At 41.2% G+C, this 24,806-nt stretch overlaps 1 protein-coding gene and 1 non-coding gene across 5 annotated transcripts in view; both read left to right on the top strand.

The window, feature by feature from the left end:
- The window catches only part of L3MBTL4 (L3MBTL histone methyl-lysine binding protein 4), a 443,526-nt gene that overhangs the window by 377,546 nt on the left and 41,174 nt on the right, over positions 1–24,806 (top strand). The gene's annotated exons all lie outside the window — the stretch shown is intronic.
- LOC119618731 (U5 spliceosomal RNA) lies at positions 2,833–2,949 on the top strand. Its single transcript, XR_005235091.1, has one exon. It is a non-coding gene; the product is annotated as a U5 spliceosomal RNA (small nuclear RNA).

Genomic DNA, 24,806 nt, shown 5'->3' with positions numbered 1-24,806 from the left:
ATATCCAGTTAGAAACCAAACCTAATTGATTTTGCCTCCGAAGTCTTCTCTCCCTCCCTGCTTTTGTAACCTAGTGCAGAACCCAAGAGTCTCTCTCACTTTGACTACAGGACGGTGTCTCCATATCTGGTCTTCCTGCCTCTCTGCTGACTTCCCTACATCTTATTCTCCTCGTTGCCGGTAGGGTGATCTTTCAAATCTAATCATGGCACTGAATGCTTAAAGCAGCCTTTCCAGCAACCTCAGAATAACCAGGTTTCTGGGACCTTCATGACCTGGTCCTTGCTCACGTCTCCATCCTCATCTGTCTCCTCTGCCTGCCCTCTCACCTCTTTGCACATACTGTTTCCTCTTTCCAGAACCTGCTTTCCCCCTTCTTCTCACCTCCACCCGATACCTGACTATATCAGAGCCAGCCCTCTCACCTCAGCCTGGACATCTCTTCCCTCTTTAGTCTGAATCATTCCTAGCTCCTCCTCCTTCCCTCCCCACAATAGGAAAGGGAGCTTTGCTGGTTAATCTCATAAATCCTATAATCCCTAAACTTCTCCCATCATAGCATTTATTATACTGTCTCTCCTATAGAATGTGAGCTCCATGAGGGCAGGGACCATGTGTGTCTTGTTCCTCCCTATATCTGCAGGGCCCAACTTAGAGTCTGGCACACAGTAGGTATTCAAGACACTTCTAAATAAATTATGCACCTTGGGAACACAGAGATGGACAAGAGGACCTGCCTCCTGTTTTCAAGGGCACAAACTTTTAAAGAAGAAAACACTTACGAATAATTATGACATCACAAGTACTGTAATAGAAACATACTTGATCCAAATTTTCACAGAAAAGAGAGTGGCTAACTTTGTCTGGAAGACATGAGTTGATCTTTAAAAGTGTGAGGAGCCAATATAAGATCCATCTTTGGACTTAGCCCTGCTACTAATCAGCTTTTCATCTTGGGTAAATTAACCTGACTTCTCTGAATTGTAATTTCATTCTCTACAAAAGTGGAGATAATACCTCACTTTACAAAACTGTAGGGAGGACTAAATAGACTAATTTAAATGATGTATACGAAGCCGGGCACCTAGTTAGATGCTCAGTAGATAGTAGCTATTTTATCATTTGATTGAACTCCTTTTACACAATTCTTCTTGAACTAATTAATGCACCTGAAGGCGAACGAGGAGAAAAGAATAGATTTCTTGAATGTGACTAAAATTACAACTTCAGCTGGGTCAACATGAGGGGTTTCTAAACTACAGTCTAATATATAATTTATCATTTGCCTCCATTAAACTGTAATGAACTATTGAGAACCAAGGGGACAGTCCTTACACAAAAAAATCTTCTTTTACCACGACCTAGGGAATTAGTTGCACTGTTGCTTTCGTGCTTAGAGTAACTTACTAGCTCTGGGTCATCTTTATTCATCCGGATATTGATTCTACATAATATCACATAATAAGCTCTCGCCTCATCAGCCTAGTATACTTAGGGAGGTATACTTTAAAGGTATGAAATCTGTGACTGTCCGTGAAACTGCAGAAATGCGTTTGAAGACATTTGCAATGAATATAATTCTGATTAAAAGCTATAGGTAATATCCATGCATCTCCCTTTGTTTCCTTGGGGAAAGACTAATGCACTATAAGCCTATCTTTATGATGTTGATGATTAATCCTAAGAGATAATATCATGACATTTCTATCAACCAATTTCATCTCACATTCAAGATGCCAACAAGTTGATTTCAGTTAGTTTGGGGTCCCTGAGATAATGTTAAGTCATTAATTAACTTGCGTAGCCTCAGGCATCTTTGCTGGAATCCTTGCTGCTGTCTCTTCTTGTGCTAATCAGAATCTTTGCTCTGATTGCTTCCAGACCTTAACTCTTTCAGAGCATAGACTTGTCATTGGTTTGACAGTTCCTAAAAATTATCCAGTTGTCTAATAATTAATGCTACTGTTTAGATATTCAGAAGTCATTTGTTTACAAGAAGAACAAATTCCAGCTGGCCCTCAGAATTCAGAGTAGAGCGGAAATGGCAGGGCTTTGCCTGTTTTAGAACATTTAAAGAATTACACTGCATGCCCACAACACACGGAACGTCTCTCATTTCTCGATGTAGCTGATGCCACTGAAGTCTTTAGTACATAGTCAGTGGTAATGGCCATTCTAGAATCTACCAGGCTTTCCGTGGGTAGGAGAAGGGGTTTGGGGTAATCCTTTACTTCAGAACCTCCCATGGTTCTAGCCTGTGCAGTGGGGGCTCAGCCCTGCTGTTCATCAGAATCACCCGTGCAGCCTTTGCTTACATGCACATGCTCAAGCCCCACCTCAGAGACCAGCTCTGGAAACGGAGCCAAATGTAGGTATATTTTTCACTTCCAGGGGTGATTTGGATAAACAGGTATGGTTGGGAGTTACTGTCCTCTGGGTGGGCAGCCTCGGTTCGACTTTCCAGCTTCCTCTCCTGCTGCACTCAGGACTCCAACCGATCAATCACTTGCACATCTCCATCTTCATGGTGTCACCTCTACCGTGAGCCTCCTCTTCCTCTCCACTGAAATCTGAAGCCTTTCTTAAAATAGTGGCTCTTATACCTTACTGTGCATACGAAAAACCCTGGAACATCTGAAAAAGTTCTGTTTCCAGCTTTCCCTGCCCTAGAGGTTCTGATTCGCTGGGGCTGGGATAGGGTCTGGGCAGGACATTTTTGTTAAGCTCTCCGGTCCACTCCAAGGCAATCATGGCTCTGCTCTGAAAACAACTGCTTTACGCTTTTCTCTGCACAACCTTCCCCAAATCCAGCTCTCAGAGTTAATTGCTCTCATGCTCTGCTTTCTTGTCAGAACAAATAAATCTTTCACTTTTTACTAAAGATTCCCATGGAGAGGGATAGTTGTGAGTTCGTAACCAAACTTTTTAAGGCCTTACTTAGGCAGGGCTAAATGAAAAGTTAAAAAAAAAAAAAAAAAGAAAGAAAGAAAGAATGAATTGCTCTTTCCTCCGGTCAGAGCACTTCGCTCATCCCACTGGTGTGCACTCTGTCTGCATTATATTATGGGCTGTTACCCAAGGGTCTGTCTCCTCATTTAACGGGCAGTCCTCAAGGGCAGGAACCATGCTATCCTCATTTTTGGATTCCTGCCCTTAATTCAGTGTCTGGCACAATTCAGAAAATGTATGTCAAAGAGACAGTAGCGTTTTGTGACATAACATTTATAATTTAAAATTACAGTGTAAAATCTAGAAAAAGTAAATACAATTCCACAGCTGCTGCTCTGTGACTCAGCATCAGTGTCAAGAGGAGACTGTTTTCTTCTCGATTTGGGGCGACTGCGGCGCCAGCATCTCTCACGCTGTCACTGCTTGAGAAGTGTCTCCAATCAGCAGCAGGCCCAGACTGTCCACTCTCATTTCAACTGCATTTAAATCCATTTTGCATGTTTCTTTCAACATCAGCTTTCGAAATCTTTCTCCAGGAAGAAAACGATCTCTGCTGGAAATGCTGAATGCTTGTGGTCATTTTCTTCTTTCTTTTTACCAGATTTCTGTAATGGGCAGGACCAGCATCCGCGAAGGGTGTTGTGTTCATCTCATGATCACGGGCTCCAGGGAGATGGTGGGCTTCACGCCTCAGCTCAGGCGGGCTGTCTACCACCCCCTCTGCTCTGGGCCTCGGCTCTGCCCTGGGAGGCAGATGATCAGGAGGCTGTGGTACCCCTGGCCTGGCTGCCTCTCCATGCCCCTTCCCCACAGGCTCTGTCTCCACAGGGGCCTTTCTCTGCCTGCTGTACCCCTGTCCTCTGCCCGCCACTTGGCTCTTCACCCTGCAGGTCTCCGTTTAGCTATCATCCTCACCAGGAAAACTTCCCAATCCTCCTAAAACTGAGTCAGGGGCTCCCATGTTCTCCTATTTGTTTATCATAAGTATTGTAGACTTAGCAAATCATGCTACTGATAAAATCACCTGCTTGCCAGGCATACAGAGTGGTATAATAGACTTTGGAGACTCAGAGGGGGAGCGGAAAGGGGATAAGGGATAAAAAGCTACATACTGGGTACCATGTACACTACTCGGTGTGTCTCTGCACAGAGACCGGGCTTTGTGCCTCCATTCCTGGCCTTCATGGGCCACAAAGGTGTCTTTGCAGTTTCATTCCTATGAAGAATATTTGAGTTAGAAATCCTGAGCTACTCCATGTGGAACAATCAAAGGATAAAAAGACATGCCCCTTACCTGCAGATTGCTTTCAGAGAAATTAAAGCCATAATCACACGGGTAGGATTACACAGATCAGAGCCAAACGGTGCCTACGGAGTGACCATTGTAGTTGGTGTCCCAGTGTCTGCAGCATGTAGTTCGAAATTCCAGCCATCTCTCAAGGTCCACCTCCATCTGACCCCTTCCAAAGGCTCCATCCGTGCCCCTGCTGCTCCCCTGGAAGAATCCTCCTCTTTAAACACATGGTTGTTCCTTGTCCTCCACATAAACCATGGCAACCCCACTTCCACACCTTTCAAGCAGTGAAGCCTCACCTGGAGTGTTTCCCTTGCTCCGTCTCCTGACATGCCCTGCCCTATAGCGGGGGTCTGCCCTGACCGTCCAGCCAAGTGTTCATATTCTGCAGCGGTCACAGGACACTCAGTAGAGACTGCACTGAGTTGTGGTTCTTTTTTTTTAATTAATTTTTTTTTTTTTTTTTTTGAGACAGAGTCTCGCTCTGTCACACAGGCTGGAGTGCAGTGGTGCGATCTCGGCTCACTGCAACCTCTGCCTCCCAGATTCAAGCGATTCTCCTGCCTCAGCCTCCTGAGTAGCTGGGACTACAGGTGCATGCCATCATGCCCAGCTAAATTGTTTTTGTATGTTTAGTAGAGACGGGGTTTCTCTGTGTTAGCCAGGATGGTCTCGATCTCCTGACCTCATGATTCGCCCACCTTGGCCTCCCAAAGTGCTGGGATTACAGGCGTGAGCCACCGCGCCCGGCCATGATTAATTTTTATGTAACTGCTTTCTCCCCTCAAGGACCATAGTTTATTTCTTTTATAATTCCCAGTGCTCAACGCAGAGAGTACTGGCTCAACAAATATTTGGAGATGGTAGTCACTTCTGGCTGGAGAAGTCAGTGAAGATTCCTAGAGGATGCAACATAAGGGAAGCATCGTTCTAGATCCCCCAAAGGCTCCTGGGACCTAAAACTCCAAGTTCCATGTTTTTGGTATTGTGTTGAGAAGAGTCTCTGGGTTTAGGTCTTATCTCTGGGTGGCACTGAGTGCTCACCATGACTGGCCGTCCACCCCCACCTTCTGCAAGCTTCACAAGCACCATGTCCTTCTGGCTTCCCTCCCACATCACCGCCCCTTCTTCTTGGACTCCTTAACTCAAAGTTTGACTACCGGGAGCCCTCTCCTTTCTCCAGACCTTATGTCTTCTCTGCACAGTCCCCTGGGGCTTATCCTCTACTCCATGGCCTCAGCAGTGTTTGTGCAGAATACTTTGAAATCTACCTGTGTTTTCAGCCCTCATCTCTATCCTGAGCTCCTAACTCACAAATTCAGCTGCTTGCTAAATACTCCATTTGTATGACCCCAAGCACCTCCCCCATCATCTTTCCTCCCCGCAAACCTCCCCTTCCTCCCTCATCTCTGGGTCAGTAAAGGCATCCCCTTATATCCGCCCACTTCAGTCCACTCCTGCTATGACTGCCTGAATCTAAGTCACCAGGATTTCTCACTTGATTCCTACAAGGGCCAGTCCTCCCGCTCTTCCTGTTTCCACCGTGGCCCTGTCTAACTAATCCTTTCTTCACACTGCACACCAAAGTGACATTTTTGAAAGTCAGATATAATCAAGTAATGTTTCTGCTTGAAGCTCGCCAAAGTTTCCCCAATATTCTTGGGGTAAGGTCAAGTTTTCTTAACAAAACCCTTTGTCCTCTATTCCCTTCTAGCCTCCTCTTCTCCTATTCACCATCTCCTCTGCTCTCTGCCCCACACTGAGCTCCAGCCATGTGGCCCCTCTTCCGTTGTTCTAGTCCTCCAGGTTCCTCTCACCTCTGGCCTCTGATCACATGCACACACGCTTTGCCATGCCCTGCTAATCAATATTTGGATCCCAGTGCAGACTTTGCTTATCCTGCAGCCATCTCTGACCTCATGATCTGCATGGGGCGCCCTTTTCTCTTCTGCCTGAGCAGCCTCTGCTTCTTGTCTCCAGGACCTTACCATTCTGTATTGTAGTTGCTTGCTTAATTGTGTGCTCATTAACAGTTAGCCTACAGGATGGATGGATGGATGGATGGATGGATGATCTGTTTACCGGAAAGGTAGCTTCTCTGAAAATCAGGCTTCTTCGAAGAAGAAGGCCCACATCATAGAGAATTCATCAGTGGTACGTGAAATTTTAAGAGATGGTAGAGAAGTGCCACAAACCTTTTTACTTTAAGGATGCATTATGTTTGTGTAATCATTATCTTTATACGGCATCTTTAAAACTCAATTTTGTCCCAACAACAGCCCCATATGAGGCAAAAGAAGCAGAAAAAAATTGATTTTCATTTACCAAAGAGAAATTCGAGGCCCAGAGTAATGAAGTCTCTGGCCCAAGGTCATACTGGGCTCTTGACCTTGAACTGGAAGAGAAGTCTTCTCATTGCCAGCCACAAGCCTCCACAGACAACTTCCCAGGCTGCCTGCCCTCAGGGTGGCTATGAGAAAATGGAGTGACTTTCTTCTCTCTACCAGGAAAGACCTGGTACCAAGAGAAGGAGAAAATAGTTAAGAAAGCTTATCATGAGAAAAGAGCAAATATCAGATCAATCCCTTTTGTCACTCAGTCCTTCAGCAAATACTTCTGGTTGCCTAATACGTGCCAGATCTGAGGATCATCATAGACAAAATTGGAAGCTCTATCTGCCTCATGTGTACAGTAGAAAAGGCAGACTAATCCAAAACATGGCAAATCATGCAAAATTCGAATTGCAAGAAGACCTCTGAGAGGCAGGCATATGCAGCACTTCAAGAGCAGATGGCAGGGACATTGGTCAGTCAGGCAGGGCTGAGGACACACTAAGGAACTGTAGGTATTCACTGGGCAAGGGTGGGCCTAGGGCTGCCAAGGGTATGAGCAGAGTGAGAAGATGGGGAGAGACAGTGAGCAGGAATCTGAGTGTCTTGGAAGTTGAGGGATCAGAAGAAGAGCACAGCTCCTCATCATCATGGAAAAGTGAAGGAAGTATTTAACTGAAAGTTTTTTACACATTGCATTCTGAGTCAGCCCAAGACTGTGCTCCAGCCAATTGTAGCTGACAAGTGAGGGGAAGAGCAAGACAATGCAGGAAGCTGGAAGGAGAGAGAGCTGGCACGGAGAAGGAGCGGGTGAGTCTTCCCTTCGCTATGATGTTCTGACTTTAAAAAGCTGCCTCCCATGGCCAGCCAGCTGGGGTTCGCCTGCCCGTGCCTACCTCTAGGTCCTCATTGCAAGTCAGTCCACATAGGGACATTCCTCCTGGCATCAGAATTGGACCTACAGGGACCCCGCAGGCAGTGACTGGAAGGTTTGCTGATTTGATTCCACTTAAAAGAGTGAGCATGTGTTTGAGGGAGCCACTTGGGCACTGTGCTCCATCAGACGAGGAAAACAAAGCCCAGATCTGAGGAACTGTGCAGCGATGGGGACCTCTGGTTGCCCCTTGGAGCAGAAAAATGGGAGAAGAGGAAAGAAGAGAGGAGAGGTGCCAGAAGCGAATTAGAGATGGAACAAGACATAAGCTTGCACAGAGAGTAAAGGCACAGCATGTTTATAAAAGTGCATAGACCCACAAGAAACTGCACATGTCCCCATGGATTCTTACAGAGAGTTTTTGTTCGTTTGTTTGTTTGTTTCTTAGAGACAGGGTCTTGCTCTGTCGCCTAGGCTGGAGTGCAGTGGCGCAATCATAGCTCACTGCAACCCTAAACTCCTGGGCTCAATCGGCTAGTTTTTTTTTTTTTTTTTTAATTTTGTAGAGACAAGGTCTCACTATATTGTCCAGGCTGGTCTTGAATTCCCAGCCTCAAGCAGTCCTCCCACCTTGTCCTCCCGAAGTGCTGGGATTATAGGCATGAGCCACTGCACCCAGCCTCTTACAGAGAATTTAATACAGAAAATGCCAGGGCATGCCATCACCACTAATCAAAAGAGAAACATGGTTAATCCTGTTGATTTCTGACAAAACTGACATTAAAATCTGATGCTTGTGTATGCTTTTAAAATTGTCTACACCAGAGATTTGGAACCTGCAGTTCTTTATCTCCTTTTTGTTGACTTGCTTGTTTCCTGAGAGATTTTTCTCCTCCTTGATACTTATTAGGCAAACGTAACTTTGCATCCCTCGGTGCATTTGCTGTGGCCCTTCCTGACAGCTCTTAGGATAACCGTTCCTCCATTCTTCATCTTGATTGTTTTGTGATCTTCACTCCGCGTTTTCTGCTTTTCCTCTAATCCGCATCCAGTTTCTACATGTTAGCTGTGCCAGGCTTTACAGTGCAGGTACCTGAGTTGACTCCTGAAATGTCCCTCCTCCCATCTTCATAGTCCAGCAGCCCGCAGGTTTAAGGAGTTATTTCAAATTTTATTTTTAAGGAAAACTTGAATTTAATGTTCTTCAAGCCAAAGAACAAAAGAAAAAGGTTTCTGTCCAGAAGCAAAGTTTACTACTAATGGGAATCGGAAAAGCAGCCCGGGCCATTGTTTCAATAAACAGTGATTACTTTTTCTATACTTAAAAATATCCCTTTAACAATTCAACTTCAGCCAAAACTCCTGTCACTTTTTACTATATATTTGTGTTATTACAAGAAACCATGAACATAGGGGAAATAGGCCTCCTTCCTCCATGTCTAACAGGTCTGTTTTATGCCTAAAAGCCACCGGGTTTCCTTTGAGCTGGTCTGATTAATTGCTAGGGACTACTTGCTTGTTGAGGATGGAGAAGGAATGGAGAGGCACCAAAGGGTATGATCTGTCGCTGCCTTTCAATGCTGGCAACACCTTGGGGTGGGGAGTAGTTCATTTTGAGTAGATTGAGAGAGAAGTAAAAAGCCTTGGTTTCCAGGAAATATTAGAATGGGTAAATAAAAATTCAGTTGGGGCTCAGTCAGAATACTACTCGATTAACACCACACACTGAGCTTGTCACCTGTCCCCTCCCCTCATTTTCCCTTGAATTCCATAGAACTGTCTATGTCAGGTATCTGTGTACGGAAACTTCGGCCTCACCAGCAAATGCTATAATTATTTTGAGGTCATGGGAGGATCTACCTTTATCTCTTGATCCTTTTTTTTTATGATTTATCTTTCTGAATATGCCATCATGGCTGACAAACTAAATGAGGACTTGTCACATGTCACTTTAGCTTGTCTTCTTGTGTATTTTCAGCCAGCATTAAAAACACATATAGTGGTAATTAAGTCTTCTTTAGAAATCATTTCTTACTGGTGATGTGCTTTTGGTCCCTTGATGAGACAACATAAGTTGATAAGTTATTCTGTTGGCAGCAGTAACAACGACGGAGTCTGCATAATTATAAACCCTTCCCATGCCGGCACTTAGCAGAGTCATTATCCAGGTTGACTTCCCCACTTTGGAATAAGGAGACCAGCATTAGCAGATTATTAGAAATATTCTTGCATTCTGTATTTTGGAAGGTGTCACCGAGTCACTTGACAAGTGAAAGGTAGTTCTAAAGTCATAGGCGTAATAAAGAAATGTTCTTGTTGATGTCCAGCCTTGCCTCATACTGATTTTTTTTTTTTTTTTATTGAATTTCCTGTTGTAGTGAGGGCTGGTTGGGTATAAACCCACAGGGAAGATCCTATGCTTTATTTTGTGAGGAAATACTTTCTATTTATTTTACTTCCATTTTGCTTTTTTAAAAAATAAAAATAAATAAATAAATAAATTAGACTTCTTCAAGGAAAAAGATATTATATGATGTAAATAAAAGGAGACAGATGGGTTAAAGCAGGTTGGGGGGAGGATATTTCCATTTTAGCTCAGCTTTAGAAATCTAGGCCAACACTGATAAAAACTGAAGAAACACAGATTGAAACCAGATCTGTCACACAGGAGAAATGCTGCAGTATTAATATCCCACACGCAAGTGGCGCTCACTACAGCGATCGTGTATGCAGGTGGTGGCGAGGTTGCTTTCCAGTTGTACTTGTTGAGGCTTCATTTTTTTTAGATAAGTTGAATCATCACTGATCAAAATGAATCACAAACCATTTTTCATGTGAAATTTGGAGGACATTTAGGCATAGCACAGATCCTCTCTGAGCTGCCTGACCCTTCACATTCATCCTGGGTTTCTTATTAGATTAGTAACATTTTAAAATCTAAACTCCAACTTGGTGAAATTTTCATTAGCACTTCTTATTTCATGTTCTGGCTTTTACATTTTAATGCCTGTCTTATCAAGAAAGAGAGAATAGAGGTTTTTTAATCAGAAATGTATTACTTTCAGTCTACCACCTTAAAAAAAAAACACTTTGCACCGTGTTGAATAGCTAGTCAAAACTAGAATTTAAAAGCATCACGGAAGACATGACAAGGATAAAGAAGGCAGACATCGATTTTAAAGAGCCAAAAAAAGACCTGTGATGGAGGGTTAATGTACGTTTCTTACAGTCTAGATAAGAAATGACTAAGGAACTAATGAAACATGATTCTTAAGTCCATAGCTGACTCATAAGAGATAATGGGCAACTTCATTTTTAGTCTTAATTAAGGCTAAATAGAATAGAACTAAATTAGATTGATTTAAATATCAAAGATGGAAGTTGTGCTAAGAATTCTCGCACACATGTACAGGAAGCCCTCTGTGTCCTCACCCGCAACCACAGATTCAACCAACTGCTGATTGAAAACATTCAAAATAAGTAAATAAATAAAAGTAATAATAAAGCAATAAAAATAACATAAGTAAAACACAATACAGTATAATAACTATTTGCATTGTGTTAGGTGTTGTTAGTAATCTAGATATGATTACAGGTATACAGGAGGGTGTGTTTAGGTTATGTGCAAATACACACCATTTTATATAAGGGACTTGAGCATCCTGTCAATGGCATCCAAAGGGGTCCTGGAACCAGTTTCCCCATGAATACCAAGGGGCAGTGATACTAAAACTGGCCTTTAGGACCTTGACTTCTCCGTGGACTTTAGAAGTACAAGCATTATAATGTGTTGACTTAGGGAGCCTTGAGTTCCTGGTGGAAACAGGGAAATTTAAGGCTCCTAGGCAGCCTCCTGGACCCTGACCCTCAGGTCTTCACCATCTGTCCTCTGCTACCTGAGGACCAGAGGCTGGCCCCATCCTGACTGGTCATTGCTCCTCCAAGGCACATGGTGCTACTAACACCTACAGGTACTGTCAGCCTGAGGCCCCAGTTCCTGGACTCACTCTCTGGCCCTTACCTTTAGGTTGCCATAGACCTCTTGTCCTGCCTGCCCGTCTGCCTTTCTGTAACTGAGAATCTTTGCCTGCCTGATGCTCACCTCTCTTGCCATACCCAGCCAAGGTCATTCTGTTTCTGAGGTCTGAACCCGCCTCACAGCTCACCCCTCCCAAGGTCTGTGTGTTTCCTCGCCACACCTCTGAGCCACTCGTGCCAAACAAGAATCACTAGTATTTATAGCTGGACAGTAAGTAATTCCCATCCCACTGAGAGTGTTAAACCCTGAAATGGCTTCCTAAAGCAGGTCTATTGAAATAGGAGAGGCTCTCCATTGGTCTGAACTGGTTTACGTCAATCTGTCAGACAACACAGACTGTTGCCTCATTCCTTCCCTCAGCAAACATCAGGTTTTATAAAGGCATTGGCAAAAGAAAAGGGCCACATTGTAATAAACAGTACCCGGTTTAGGAATTTATACAAAATCCAAACCCGTGGTACTCTGGACTGAGTGTTTCTGTTTTCCCAAATTCATGTGTTGAAGCCCTAATCCCCCGTGAGGGTAGTAGGAGGTGGGGCCTTCGGGAGGCATTTAGGTTCAGATGTGGCCATGAGGGTGAAGCCCCCAGACATGATTATGCCCTTGTAAGAAAAGGAAGAAACACAAGAGCTCTTTCTCCTTGCACGCACACACCCAGGAAAGGCCACAGAACTTCCTTCCTATCATCACAGCCTCTCCTCACAGGGCTTCCTCAGGTGGTGTTGAAGGCACTAATCTATAGTATTTTGTTGTAGCCCAAATTAAGACACCTGGATACAAAGTTGTACCATCTCGTATTGTTGAGGAGCCCACAGACATCTTTTGTCAGATACAGATGGACCTTCCTTGAGCTGTCACATGTCTCTAGAGCACTAGAGCAGCAAAAACCAAGCCAAGACCAAGGTCACAGCCTTCCTGCAGAGGAAGAGTGGGGTCTGTGATTACAGAGCGGAGTGTGGAGGAGGGCTGAGCGTGCTAGGCAGGAGGTCTCCCATTCTCACTCTGCAAGGGTAGATCCTGTGACCACTCACCATTTGGATCAAAGAAAGGTAGTATTTCCTTATGATTTCTCCAGGTCAAGAAATGAGATAACAAAAGAAGTCATATCTTACAGATCCTCTGGTAAAGCAAAACATAAAACACAACTATCTTAGCATTTTCTCTTGACTTTTTGATTTTTGAATAGGTAGCCTGTTCACGTGGTACAAAAGTCTCATGTATCCTTTTTGAGTTTCTTTAGGCATAAGCAAGCAAATGTAATAGATTTTCTATCCTCACCATTTTTTAACATAGTAAGTAGTATGCTGTATGTACTGTGCTTCCCGTAATTTTTTTCACATAACAGTATATCCTGTGAATTTCAACCCGTTCATAAAAAGGGGCCTCTTCTTAGTGCCTAGAGGGTAGTTTTATAGCTCCATGGTAGTGTTCCACTGGATGGATATATCATTATATTACCACTCCTCCATTGTGGACGTTCAGGTATTTCCAGTCTTCTGTTACTACAAACAATGCTATGATGAATAACTATGTACATATGTTATTTTGCACATGTGCTAGTAGGCCTACAGGATAAATTCCCAAAAGTGGAATGGCAGAATGAAATAGAATATACATTTGTTACTTTAATAACCTATCACCCAAAATACATAATATATTGATTTACATTCCTTCCTGCAGTCTTTGAGAATGCCTGTTTCTGAGTACCAATAAAATATGTTATCAAACATTTGAATTTTTTTCCAACATGGTAAATTGAAAAATGTTATCTTGGTATAAATTTAACTTGCATTTTCTTATCATGAGTTTTTTTTTTTTAATTATGAGTAACTTTTATATTATGAGCGTTTTTTCATATGTTTGAGCCTGATTTGTGTTTAATTGGGCAAACTTTCTGTTGCCACGTTAGTCTTTTTCTTATCAGTTTCTAAGAGCTCTTTATCTTTATGCTTTAGGAAACTAGATCTTTCTCCATGAGGTGAGTCACAAATGTTTTTTTTTAACCCCCCATTTTGTTATTCGGCTTTCAACTTTGCTTTTTTGTGAGTATTGTGTTTATTTATTTGGTTGGTTGGTTGATTTAGGCTTCACTTGCCCTTATTTACCAATTTTTATTTGTTCTTGGATTTAATAACATAGTTAGAGAGATCTTTCCCATGCCGTGAGAGAATTCTGCTATATTTTCTTCAACTTTTTTTATGGGTTTTATTGTTTACATGAAATCTTCTAGCCATTTGGAATTTATCCGGACTATTATGTCAGCTATGAACCCAACTTAATTTTATTTTATTTGTTTTTTGTTCAGAAAGATACCCAGTTGATTCAACACTGTTTACATCATTTCCTTACTAACTTGAGATGCCTCCTTAGCATGTACTAAATTTCCATAAATACTTGGTCTATTTATGAACTTCCTATTCTGCTCTGTTGGTCTGTCTGTGTACTTGTGCCACATTATTTAACTATTGAAGTTTCATAACATGCTTTAATATCTGCTAGATCAGTTGTAGGGGTGAAGAGAATTTTCCTTACTCTCATTTCTGAAGGTTTGATAATTTGAGCCTATAAAACATCTGGCCCTCACTGGGTTATGGGGTAGTCATTTGCCTGCAATTCCTTCATGCTTATGTATGTTACTAAATTTGCTTGCCAGTTTTTTTTTATATTAGTGAGAAAAATGATGTTTTCTTCTCCTCCCCTTCACACCAGATTTTACTCAATAATATTTCCTTAACGGATGTTTGTCTTTATACTATTAAATTTCTGTGTACTTCTATTACTTGATTTGTTGGCTTTGTATGATATCCTTTGACTCATAGTTCTTCTATATCAAGCAGTCAAGGAGCATATTCTGTCTTTGACCTCATGCCTCCCTTTTTTCTCCAGTGTTCTCCGTTGTCAGAACACATGTTCCTGAACTGTTCTGTCCCCTTTGTCTTCTTTGTGTTTTAGACTTATACATACTCAGTGTTCGGCATCAGTCCTCTTACTGCAGGGCTTCCCGTCTAGAGATATCTTCCGGAAGCACTAATGGGAACTGTATTACTTGAGTTTGTGCATGTTTAAAACTGTCCATAGCCTGTATATTTGAAGGACAACTTAGACATAAAATTCTTTCTTGTGCTTTCTTTCCTTGGGCGTGTTATAGATGTAACTTCAGTGTCTTCTGTGTTTTTTTAAGTTATGGTAAAATATACACAATATAAAATTTACCATTTTGAATGCTTATACACTGCTAGTAGGAATGTAAATTAGTTCAGCCATTGTGGAAAGCAGTGTGGCGATTTCTCAAAGAGCTTAAAATGTAATTACTGTTCAACCCAGCAAGCCCATTTTCAGGTACATACCCAAAGGAACATAAATTTTTCTACCATCAAGATACATGCATGCATATGTTCATCACAGCACTATTCACAATAGCGAAAATGTGGAATCAACCTAAATGCCCATCAACAGTCGACTGGATAAAGAAGATGTGTACATATACACATGGAATACTACATGGCCGTAAAAACAAATGAAGTCACGTCCTTTGCAGAAACATAGATGAAGCGGGACACCGTTATCTTAAGTGAACTAACACAGGAACAGAAAACCAAATACCACATGTTCTCACTTATTAGTGGGAGCTAAACATCGAGTACGTATGGACACAAGGAAGAGAACAACAAACAGCAGGACCTACTTAGGGGTGGAGATAGGAGGAGAGAGAAGATCTAAAAACTACTTATCAGGTGCTATGCTTATTATCTGGGTGGTGAAATAATTTCTACCCCAAACCCTCATGACATGCGATTTACCTCTATAACAAACCCGTACATGCGCTCCTGTTTGGTGTGTTTGTTTATGTGTTTTTGAGACAAGTCTCACTCTGTCACTCAGGCTGGAGTACAGTGGTGCGATCTCAGCTCACTGCAACCTCCGCCTCCCGGGTTCAAGTGATTCTCCTGCTTCAGCCTCCTGAGTAGCTGGGACTACACAGGCTCAAGCCACAACGCCTGGCTAATTTTTGTATTTGTAGTAGAGATGGGGTTTCACCATGTTGGCCAGGCTGGTCTCGAACCCCTAACTTTAAGTGATCCACCCACCTCAACCTCCCAAAGTGCTAGGATTACGGGTGTGAGCCTCTGTGCCCAGTTGACAAACCTGCACATGTACTCCTGAACTAAAAGTAAGATATATATATACACATACATACATACATACATATATGTATTATGTTTTTTTTTATATATATATAAAATATGTTTTATATATATATCATCTTAACCATTTTTGTATGTACAGTTTGGTGGCATTAAGTATATTTATGTTGTTGTGAGACCATCATCATCATCCATTTCCAGAAGTTAGTCATCACGTGAAACTGAAACTCTTCACCCATTAAACAGTAATTCCCCATTGTCACTCCCTGCAGGCCCTGGTAACCACTGTTCTACTCTCTGTCTCTATGAATTTGACTATTCTCACTATCTCGTATAAACAGAATTATACAGTATTTGTCCTTTTGTGTTCACTTAGTGTAATGTCTTCAAGGTTCACCCATGTTGAAGTGTGTATCGAAATTTCATTCCTTTTTAAAGGTAAATAATATCCCATTGGATATACATGACATAATTTATCTGTTCATCTATCAATAGACATGTTAGGATTTCTTCCATTTTCTACATGTCAGATCATGTTATCTGTGAAGAGAGATAATGCTCCTTCTTCCTTTTCTATTTGAATGCCTTTCTATGAGTTAGGAAGTGTTCCCCCTCTTCAGTTTTCTGGAAAAGTATGAAAAGAATTGATGATTGTTCTTTAAATATTTGATAAAATGCATCGGTGAAGCAGTCTAGTCAAGGGCTTATCTTAACAGTGGGGGTGTTGATTACCGACTCAATCTCCTAACTAGTTATTGGTCCATTCAGATTTTCTATTTCTTTATGAGTAAGTCTGGGTGGGTTTTGTATTTCCGAGAATTTGTCCATTTCATCTATGTTATCCAATTTGTTGGCAGACAGTCGTTCACACTACTGTCTTATAATCCTTTTCATTTCTATAGAGTCAGTACAAATATCCTCACTTTCATTTATGATTTTAGTAATTTGTGTATTCTTTTTTTTTTCTTAGTCAATCTAGCTAAAGTTTTGTCAACTCTGCTAATTGTTTTTGAAAAACCAACTCTTGGTTTCATTAATTTTCTCTATTATTTTTCTCCTCTTGTTTTATTTTATTTCTCACCACTATAGTCTTTAATTCCCTTCATTCTGCTGGCTTTGGGTTTAATTTGTTTTTCTTTTTCTGGGTCCTTCAGGTATAAAGTCAGGTTGTTGGTTTGAAATCTTTCTTCTTTTCTGATGTAAGCGTTCGCAGCTATAAATCTGCCTCTTATCACTGCTTATGCTGCATCACGGAAGTTTTGTTATGAGGTTTTTTTTGTAAATTTGTCTCTCAATATTTTCTGATTTCTATTGTGATTTCCTCTTTGACCCATTGATTATTTTAAAATGTGTTGTTTAATTTCCACAGATTTGTGGATTTTCCAGTTTTTCTTCTGTTATTGACTTTTAATTTTACCTAATTGTGGTCAGAGGAGATACTTTATATGATATCTATCTTTTTCAATCTATTGAGACGAAATTTGGCCTAATATATGGTCTATCCTGGAGAATGCCTCATGTGCAATTGAGAAGAATATATATTCTGCTGGATAAAGTGTCCTGTATATGCCTGTTAGCTCTCATTGGTTTATTGTGTCATACAAGTCCTCTGTTTATTTACTTATATTCTATTTGGTTGATCTATCCATTATTGAGAGTGAAGTATTGAAGTCATAAGTCATTATCTGATAATAGTCTATTTATCTTGTCAATTATGTTCCTTTTTGTGTCCTATATTCTGAGAGTCCTTTATCAGATGTATGTTTGTCATTGTTGTATCTTCCTGTTTTATTGTATCTTGTATGAATATATCATGCCCTTCTGCTTCTCTTGTAACCTTTTTTATTTAAAGTATATTTTGTCTGATAGTAATATAACTGCCCCACTCTTCTTTGGTTACTGTTTGCATGGAATATCCTTTTTCATCTTTTCCCTTTCAAACTGTTTGTGTCTTTGGATCTAAGATGAGTATGAATGTCTTATAGACAGAATATAATTGGCTCACGGTTTTTATCTACTCTGCCAATCTTTGTTTTTTGATTGCAGAGTTTAGTTCATTTACATTTAAAGTAATTGCTAAGAAGGAGGGACTTACTGCCTCCGTTTTACTGTTTGTTTTCTATATACCTTATAGGATTTCTATCCTTCATTTTCTACCTTTTTGTATTCTTTTGTGTTTAGTGAATTTTTGTTGTGACAATTTTAAATTCCTTTTTCGGTTCTTTTTGTGTGTACTCTGTACTTATTTTCTTTGTGATGACCATGTAGATTACACACTTAACATCCTAAAATTGTAGCACTTTCATTTGAATTTCAATAGCATGCAAAAATTCTGCTCCTGTATAGCTCCATTCTCACTACTTTTCAGTTATTTGTATCACAAATTACATCTTTATGTCTTATGTGTCCAAAAACATAGACTAATAATTGTTTTTATGCATTAGTCTTTTAAATGATGTAGAAAATAAGAAGCAAAGGGACAAACCAAAATTATAATAATACTGTTTTTTGAATATTTGTCTATGTATTTTTGTTTACCAGAGAACTTTGTATTCTCATATGCCTTCAAATTAGTGTCTGGTGTTCTTATTTCAACTTGAAGGACTCCCTTTAGCATTTCTTGTAAGGCAGGTCTACTGAAAATGAATGCCTTCAACTTTTGTTTGTCTGGAAATGACTAAGTTTCTCTCAAATTTTGAAAGAGAGTTTGGCTTATATAGAATTCTAGGTTGATGGTTTTATTTTTTCTTTCAGCACTTTAAATATATCATTCTACTGCATTCTGGCCAGCAAAGTTTTGGCTAAGAAATTCTTTGATAACTATCTTGAAGATTCCTGTAATGATGAGTCACTTTTGTTTTGCTGCTTTCAGAATTCCCTCTTTGTATTTGGCTTTTGAAAGTTTGATTATATATGTCTAATTGTGGGTCTCCTTGAGGTTACTTTACTTGGAGTTTGTTGAGCATCTTAGATTTGTAAATCTGTGACTTTCCTTAAATTTGGGAAGCTTTCAGCCATTGTTTCTCCAAATTATCTCTGTACTCTTTGCTCCCTCTCTTGTTTCCTTCAGAAACTCCTGCAATGTGTATATTGGTCTGCTTATGCTGTCCCACAGATCCCTTAGACTCTTCTCTTTTCTTTAATCTTACTGCTTTATATTCCTCATACTCAATTTCGAATGTCTTGTCTTCAAATTCACTAATTCTTACCTGTGCTCAAGTCTGCTTTAGAATCCCTCTAGTGAATTTTTCATTCTAGTTATTTTTCTGTTGATATTTTTTCCTTTCAGTGGGTCGTACTTTCCTGTTTTTATATTCCATGTATTTTTTTGTTGTTGAAACTGAACATTTGTATCTCATAATATGGTATTTCTATTAATCAGATTCCCCACCTTCCACAGGGTTTGCTGCTTCTGATTTTGGTTTGTTTGGGGTTTTTTTAATTGTTTTATGGTAGCTCCATGCCAGACATCAGCATGAGGTGTAAACTTAAGGTCTTCTCAGGTCATTTCTGAGCCCACTGCTTTCCTTGGTCGTGCATGGTGACTTACTAAATTCCGTTGTATATGTTGTTGCTTTTAAATGTCCTAACCCTTAAATGTTTGGCTCCCCAAATAGGGAAAACTAGGGGGAAAATTTTTTTAAGGCAATTATGTTCACATACCCTGGAAGCCACTTTAGGCAACAGGGATTGCTATAAAGGCCTCTGGCCTGCACCTTCATAGTCAGTTATGAGGACACAGATCCCCAATATTTGGAGGACAACGTACTTACTGCCCACCCTGGTTCTTGTAAGCAGCATGCAAGTTGCACCCGGATTGTTGGCACAGCTGCCTGCCACAGGGCTGGAGGGTGGGAAGTGAGTAGTTGCTACTGTTCCAAGAGCTGAAATTGACGAAAATTAGCCATGATTTACCACCATCTAAGCTGTCCTCTAGAAGCTGCAAGACTCCAGAGTTCCAAAATAGTTCTATCAGTCAGATTCTGCCAGTGCAATTGTTGTCTAGGCAGAGACAGAGTCCTGGCACTTCCTACCCACCATCTTCCCTAACATCACTTCTGTTTTTTGTTTTTGAAAGTTTTGAGACAATATGTAATGCATGACTGGATGCTCTAATGAGTGTTTATTTTTAAGCTCCAATAACTTTACTAAGATAGGTCTTATTATTGCATTTCAATTCACTGAATGTGGCCCATGGTGTGCCCTTATGATATATAGATTCAAGTACATTCACGAAAGGGTTGTTTTTATTATATATTTAAATATTTGCTTTGTTTCATTGTTTTGATTTTTCCTCAAACACACTAATTATGTATTTGTTGAAACCCCTTCTCTAAAGTTTTTTAAGTTCTTTTTAAATTTCAATTTCATTTTGGTTGAGTTTCTTATTTTTATCTTTTATGAGTATAATCCTTACTCTGGGTTATACAAGGTGCATTCTCCCTTTCTGCTCCTTCGAGTTCCATCTTTATTCCTGTGATGGTTTTATTTCTCTCCTCTACTTCTTTCTGGACTTCCATATTGCCTTCTATTGACTTGCTGTCTCTTCCTCGAATTGTCACATTTCTACTTTATTTTCTTCATTCCTAGAGATAATTGCCTCAGTAAGCTTTGTTTTGTGTTTCCAAAAACGTCAGAATGTCTGATCACTCTTTCATCTCCTCAGTGACAATATTTTTATGGATGCATTTAAAAAATATAATGGATTTTACTGGTCTCATTCATATTTTTCTCATGGCATCTTTATAACAACACCATATCATTTTTTTTTTCTTGTTCTTCTTTCCTTTTTCTGAGATCACTCATTACTTAATGAGTTCAATTTTCCTGAACTAACTATTCACACACATCTATATTGACAGGAAATGAGGGCTAGGCTTTCCAACTAAAAGGTTTCTTCTGCTTGCCTGAGACTGAGACAGAGTGCTTTCTGCAAATATGGCTCCTCTGGACTATTCTTTGTGTAGCCCTGGTAATTCTAACTCCTTGAACCAAACTAAGCCCAGTAGGGCTTCTTTTATGCCAATGCTGCTCACCCAAAGTCCTGCCCCCATTTGTACAAGCAAGGAATATGCCTTTGCATTCTGGCACTGGCCACCCATGAGGCAGGCCACCCCTCAGCCCTTCTTTTCTTCCCTTCTCCTACACAACTTCTGGCCAATCACAGTTGCTTCTGGCCCTTTGTGCAGATATATTGAATCTAGGGAATTTATCTGCCTTCTAGTTTCGCTGAAAATGGAATTTATGGTGTTTCCTTTATTTTCTTTGTTGTTTGTTTTTGTATGATTCCAGGAGGATGAGGAGAAATGCTCACAGCCATATTCCTTACTGATTAGCATGTTTTAAATGACTTTAATAGAACCACATGTTCTTTTCTTTCATTCCATTCAACACATTTTTATGAAGCACAGCACACTCTGAGGAAGGTAGGGCATGCTCAGAAGAAGGAGTGAGCCCTTCCTGAGTGGGGACATAAAGATGGAAACAGCTATTACAGATACAGGGTAGCATAGGGTAAGTGCTGCTTTGCAACCTCAAACCAAGATGTTTGGAAGAGGGAAACCAATTGATTCTCTTTGTGGGAATCAGACTTTTTCAGGAGAAGATAGCATTTGAACGGGCCCATAAATAGTGGGTGGAATTTCAATACATATAAATATGATAAAAATGTTTCTGGTAGGCAGATTTGATTATCAAAAGCAGAGAACTAGGACAGCGTAGGCATCCTCAAGGCTCTGTGGCTATCTGGCTGCACTATACCAGGGACACATCGGAGACAGAAAGAAACTTGTGGTGAGGCAGAAAGTGGGACCGTGAGAGTCAGGGGTCTTGGACACCATGCTGAAGAATGTTCCTCCATCCTCTGCTTAATGAGAGAAAGGAAATCATCTTAACTGAGTATCTGGTTTGTTTGTCATTTCGTTTTGATTTTGAGGAGAATAACTTGGTTAGATTTATGGCAGAGAAAAATTCTGAGGGCTGGTTGAAGGAGACTTGCCAGTGAAGACAGAAAAGAGGGGACAGGGACAGACAATGTTGACTTTTATCTGACCCTTGGATCCTGGAAAACAGCAAAGGTTAAGTAATCACCCCAACCTTTGTGTCCTGCAAAATGGCTGATTGCAAAGAACACCCCTTCCCCATGTGACTTAGAGAAGTCTGGTGGATCACCCCTTGTCTGCCTCAGACAAGGCCAGACACAGTCCTTCCAAATGCCCATTCTTTGCCTCATGAATGATTAGCCGACTTGTTTTGCCTAATGGGGACAAAGTACTCGTTAACCACCCTTTGGTTAAGTGACTTTCCTTCCCCCAGGCCCACCTTCAGCCTGAGCAAGCAGACAGCTCTCCTGAAGGGCCCTTCCAGGAAAGTAGGTTGGCCTCAGGCAAAACATTCTCTGAGGCTAACAGACCAGGCCTCTTCCCCCAGGCCTCTCCTTTCTAGCCTTGTTTTCTCCCATCTAGTCATAGGGCCTCTGCAGACACAGCACAGGGGTGGGGGCTTCTCCCTGTTCCTAGTCTCCCTCCCCCTATGGCAGCAGTTTCTCACACCTTGCAGGAATTCTTTCACATGAAGTGCCTCTTTTCTTGCCTTTCATTTGACAGTAGCAAGTATTTAGGATGCAGCATCGGCCATACCTGGCCACCTAATGGATGAGAGTTTGCGGCTGAGAGGAGGGGGTAGGAGGGATCAGGCAGGGCTGAGATTTGGAGCCAGCATGGCCCTGAGGGAGGAAGCACCATGAAAAACCATGCTGCTGCTGTTTTGTGTCTGTGGTTTTAGTTTGGTTTGTTGTGGGTAGAGGCTAAATTCTTTATTTTAACTTTTGGAAAGAAAACACAACTGGGGGAAAATCTTTGTGGTTGTTATATCCCCTGATATCCCTGGGGGATTGGTTCCAGGACCCCCATGGATACCAAAAGGAGCTACTCGAGTCCCTGATATAAAGTGGAGTAATACTTACGTATAACCCACAAACATCCACCATTATACTTGTGAACTCAAAATATCTGAGACAGGTCTCAACCAATTTAGAAAGTTTACTTTGCCAAGGTTAAGGACACACTGGTGACGCAGCCTCAGGAGGTCCTGAGGACATGTGCCCAAGGCGATCGGGGTGCAGCTTGGTTTTATACATTTTAGGAGACATAAGACATAATCAGTATGTGTAAGGTTTACATTGGTTCCGTCTGGAAAGGCGGGACAACTCAAGGTGGGGGAGGGGCTTCCAGCTAGATAAGAGACAAATGATTGCATTCTTTTGAGTCTCTGATTAGCTTTTCTTGGAATACACAATTCACATGTGAGAGGAAGGTAGAGGGATAGTCACTTATGCCTTATTCTGGCTCAGTGAAACAACAGGGCTGAGGAAGCAATCAGATATGCATTTGTCTCATGCATTTGTCAGTGAGTCCCACCGGGATGACTTTGAGTTCTGTCTGTCCTTTGTCCACAAGCAATTTCCTGATGGGCAAACTGTGAGGAAGATATGTAGCTTTTGAATCTCTGTTGCTATTTTATTTAGGAATAAAACGGGAGGCGGATTTGCCTGACACAGTTCCTAGCTGGAGTGTTCCCAGCTTGACTTTGCCCTTGGTTTAGTGATTTTGGAGACCTGAGATTTATTTTCCTTTCACATACTTAAAGTCATCTCTAGATTACTTATACCTAACACAGTGTAAATGCAAAGTACACAGTTGTTATATTAATAATTTATTGCTTTTATACTTGTAGTGTTTTTATTATTGTAGTGTTGTTTTTTATTGTTTAGTTTTTTCCCAAATATTTTCAACCTGCAGTTGGTTGAATCCATGACATGGATACTGAGGATCAATCGTGCTTCTAAAATGCACCCCTCCTGAGTTCGTCTCCCCACCTCTCTTTTAAATCCCCAAATGAACTGGATCGGGAGGGAAAATAAAACTATTAAGAGCTGCTTTTGATATTGGTGATTTTAGCTTTATTTCCTTTGATCCATGTAAAGAATTCATTAATTTAGTATCTAAGTAGGCCCTAAGTCCTGCCCCGATGAAGAAACTCCTGCTGCCCCTCAGTCCCCAGCCAGTCAATGCTCCACTGGTCCACAGCTGACGGTCTGCTGCTTTTTCTGGATTCTCAGTCATTGTCTTGCTGCGCTCACTCTTGGTATCTTCTATATGCTTCATAATCTGCATTGATGGTGTGGTCTGGCCAGTCTTTCCCCGTGGAAAAGCTTCTCTGAGCTTCATGTTAGGGATGATGACGGAGAGAGCAAGTACTCTGAGTACAACCCCAGAGCGCACCTACCATAGCCACAGCTGCTGGAGTGCTGCACGCCAGTCCCGGGGTCTGGCCCAGATCGGTGTTTCTAGTGGTGTCTTAGCCCACACCCCCTTTTAACCCTTTTCTTGTTTGGAAAAAAAAAAAGTACAGCTCACTGCCAGCGCTTGTTTAATTTTATATAAACATACTCTTTGAGGCTGAAGCAACTCTTACTGATTTTCGATGTGAAAATGAAATATAAAAACTGTTCTTGGAGTTATTGCTAAACAGAACTAACATCAAGATCATCTGAATCATCAGAATCGTCTATTTCAGAAAAATCAGATTCATCAAGTGAATCTTTGGCCAACCACTGTTCCAGAACGATGTTAACATCATGCATAGGAATGCTACATTTTCTAGGATTTGACACTTTCAGCTATCGAGAATTACTATATTTTGTAAATGGAAATATCACTAGTTAAAACAGAATGCTATAAAGAGAATGATGTCTTTTGTTTCCAAAGTCGATATGCTAGAGTGATGCGAAAATAATCATAAAAGCAAGACATTTGCGGCAAAGTTGTCTCAGGGTCAATACTGCAGCCACACACGCCTCCAGCCGGGGAGTATTCTCAGGGCAAACTGGAAAAGGGTTAATAACCAAAAATCTCCTGCCCTTTTTTCATGGAAATTGAAAACTCAAAATAACTAAAACAGTGTTGCTGGGTAGCGGGGATTAATGAACCCAACTTGGCTCCTCCCTACCAGCCATGCCCTGTAGGGTGGCATTTTCCTGCTAAGTAGTGGGGATCCGGGGAACCAGCCTCACTGCTCCCTGCCAGCCACGCTTTTAGGGTAACATTTTCCTGCCCCTCATCCTCTGCTGTCGTTTTACTGCACGTGTTCTTACAACTCCCAAATCTGTCTTTTG

This window comes from Chlorocebus sabaeus, chromosome 18 (assembly GCF_047675955.1).
Source record: "Chlorocebus sabaeus isolate Y175 chromosome 18, mChlSab1.0.hap1, whole genome shotgun sequence".
Taxonomy (NCBI): Eukaryota; Metazoa; Chordata; class Mammalia; order Primates; family Cercopithecidae; genus Chlorocebus; species Chlorocebus sabaeus.
The sequence above is the reverse complement of the archived record's forward strand: the minus strand, read 5'-3'. Positions and strand labels throughout refer to the sequence as shown.